Source organism: Venturia canescens, chromosome 7 (assembly GCF_019457755.1).
Source record: "Venturia canescens isolate UGA chromosome 7, ASM1945775v1, whole genome shotgun sequence".
Lineage (NCBI taxonomy): Eukaryota > Metazoa > Arthropoda > Insecta > Hymenoptera > Ichneumonidae > Venturia > Venturia canescens.
Genome location: NC_057427.1, coordinates 1,505,380 through 1,509,049, shown reverse-complemented (window position 1 = coordinate 1,509,049; position 3,670 = coordinate 1,505,380).

Here is a 3,670-nt window from a genome sequence, read left to right as displayed (position 1 = left end):
TATTTGCCTACCACGTTTGACCGTTTGTCTGCCGGAAACCAGTCCTCTGTTTCAAGATTCTCATTTCGACGTCAAACTCCATCGAGCTAATAATCAGATCCAAAAATCATTTTATCAGCACGTCGTAGCTCGTGATTTCACGCATTGTGCATTCAAATTTTTTTACCACTTTGTCGACCTCGAAACCTAAAAATTCACTTTTCCCATCGAACACCATTGGCAAGTTTGTTTGAAAACTTCCGATTCGATATTTTGAGCCTGTTTTGTTGCTCCTCTTGTAGGAGGTAAATGCACTGCAGTAGGACACAAAGTAATGTAAAATGAACACCTGATTAACCCATAGCAATGACTACAATCATTAACAAACATTGAAAAATGAAATTTTATCACGGAAAAATGGCTAAATTGAAGATAGGAATTTTGAAGTTCTAGACACTTGAAATTTTCGTGGGTCCAAATTTGCACCAGTGTCTATGGGTTAGCGCCCAATACGGAAAGGAATTCCTCTTTTTTCCACTTCCAGGCGCCAAACAGGATGTCGATGTGCCGTTCTTATTGGATGCCACGTTTACACGCATACATGCAAGCACGTAAGATGTGCATGCTCATAGACAGCACAAATCAATGGAGCCATTTATTAATAATGTATTTTTATGACGACCGTTGTATTTTAAAATATATTATCTCGAACTCGACCTCCGAGTACGGATACACTCTCGTCCGGTTTGTGAGCAACTAGTACTCAGCATTTCTTTATCGTAGCACAATCGGGCGAGGCCTCGCAAAAGCGTACTTCGATAAGAAGAAATCTTCTCGATTGTTGACGAATAATTTGGGTGCTCCTTTATTAATAAAGAGAAAGAGAACAGAAAGACACATGCGCTCCGTAGATTTGAATGCAATCAAAATAGGACCTGGGGCTACTCAAACTGAGTTCAGAGGAGAATAAGGTTTTGTACAGGAGGTAGGCCTTGCTGTAGTGATCAGGGATAGGAGGGGAAGCTGATTCGGGCGGCACTTTTTGGCGCATAAGAGGACTGTAGTACGACCAAGTGGCCTCATATGAGGCTTGAATGAAGTCAAATGCCTTTAAAATAGGCTCAAACTTTCGATTCGGGCTCGAAAGATTTTTATTTATAAACGACTGATTTGCGTGTGCAACATTATGACACGAGTAAAAAGATCAGTTGAGAAAATATATCTCTTGACCTACATTCTCGCAGTCGTATTGTGCAGAGTTGGAAGAAAAAAAAATCCTACGTGACTGTGCTCTGCGGATCCGATCAATCGCATTTGAAAAATTGGGTCTCGCTTCCTTGGAGCAACTGAAATCAAAGCACTGTTTTCTCTGATGAGCCACCCGAGCCGCATTGCGCGTTTAAATTCACGGTGACGATTCGTCGCGAAATCAAAAATTCGAATCCAACAAGGCTGATCCGAACTCAAGATTTTGTCAAAATCGACTTTTGCTTCGAGTGTATAGATCGATCGGGACTCCCGAAAATAGCGATTTTGCAAAAAGTCGTATTCTCCAACTTTTGATAACTCCCTTGAGATATGAAAATAATGCTTCGCCAACAGACTGCGAAGAAAGCAGTTATTCGCTAAACATTCGATGATTATCTCGCTCGTGTAAATTATTGATTTTCCCAAGGCCAAATGAACCAATTTCGGTTGAATGGCTCGGTTCTTTGGCACCTCTTTTGTCCTTTACCGTTTCATGACTCTCTTTCATTCTCTCTTTAGTTATCGGGCGTTGAATTATAAGAAGAAAAATAAAAGTGCCCACGCAAAGAGCTCGGTGAGCTCGGAAACTTCAATATTTCAAATAAATAATAATAATAAAATTTATATAATAAAAATAAAAATATAATAAATTCCGGGCGCGCATACAGCACGTGAGCGTTTCTGGTTTTTCGTATGACCCGCATTCTTCATCGCAGGCTGTCTTTTGTCTCATCGCAATCGCGTAATCCGTGTTTTGTCCTAATTATTTTGATTGCTCGTCGCGCGCTTCGGGGTTTTTATCTTCAATATTCCAAGTCGGGTCTTCCTCTGTAAAAATTCTTCTAATGATAATTTATTGCGCACGCGGTTAGGCTCAACGAGATTGACACAACGGTGCATGGGAAGCCTCGGCAACGAGGCTCGGTTCCGTTGCCGAGGCCGTTCCGAAAACACATTTTCCTTAACTCGATCGTTTCATAAATTAAATTCGATTTTGGGGATGGAGGCTTTGGGAACTTTGGGCAGATTTTTAGTTCCCTCGGATGCGGAAACGGCGAGATCCGTAACTGCGTGACAACGACAAAGTCGCTCGGCGGTTGGTATCTGTCCAGGGAGAGTAGGTCGTTTCCATGGTGACTCGGGTGCATCAGACCCCCCGGCGGATAACGTTAAATTGTACCAACCCTCTCCCTACTGCTCTCCGGTTCATCTGCTCTCTTGCTCTCAGCGCACTGATCCAGCTCTTGTCCCTTTTGCTTGCTGGAAACAGGACAACTTTTCGATGACATTCACCCACTGCGCGCTTAACTCGTGGTACCTAATAGCCACGAATGAGAAGCAGAGAAAGTATAAGTTTCTCTCGTACTACGACGGTTCACCTCGGATCTAATTCATCTCTTTCGCTCACCCCACAAAACTCGAGCTGTTCTCTCTCTCTCTCTCTTACAACAAAAACTTTTGCCATGTACGAACCGCGCAATTCCCTTTTTCTCTCGTCCTACGACGATTTTCTAGAAAACTATTTTAACGCCCAAGCGGAAATCCTTTGAGTCATTTGTTAAGCAACTTTTTTGAGATACTGGCGTCAAGAGTTTGCGGGGCCGAGGCAGCTTTTATCGAACATTCGAGCACAACGTCCATCAGCATCCAAACAAATGGTCAAAATGGCCGAAATTTATTTCATTTCCCCTCGGATAGGATCGCTTTATTGAAATTTCTTATCGTATAATGGCAAAACGTTTGTAATAATGTTATGGATTTATTAGTGCATGATCCGCGGGTTACTGGACTTCTCGCTGTGTCGTCGAGATCGATAAGATAGTCAGATAAAAGAAATAAATCGGAGTCGGAATCATGCACTCTGGCCGGCGTTTGGGCCCCTCGGACTTTCCTATGACCTACACCTTGCTCTTCCGATATCGCCGATAATTTAATCGCGTGCCACAAAGGCGTATCGTCAACTCGGGCTTTCCGATCGATGTGAATACATCACGAGCTAAAATACAGGTTCTACTTTCTACTCGATATTTCGGAGCTTCCGAGCTCTTTTGAGTACTCGAACAATAAATGGGGATGTTGCCGGTTAAAGGGCGGCGCGCGGCATCGCTTTCGCACAGCGCGTCATCGATTTTTAGGCGTATATCCAGAAAGCTCCGATTGTGTTGCCATCGAAATGAACGGCACGCGAGCCCGCTGCCGTTGAAACGGAGGATGATTTCTCCTCGAGCAGTTTGTCTATTTTGACCGTTTTCACCATCGACGCATCGATGATAAAAAATGAGCGGGACGGCGGATCGGAGCGGAGGAATGAGCGCCGCAAGAGCGAACCTGACGCACGCAAATTTGTCATGAAACGTTGCGCACGCGGATATCGGGAGGCGTTTCCACACGTTTGATCGAGTCTTGACCTCGGCGATGGTGACTCCAGTTGAGCCAGGCTCTT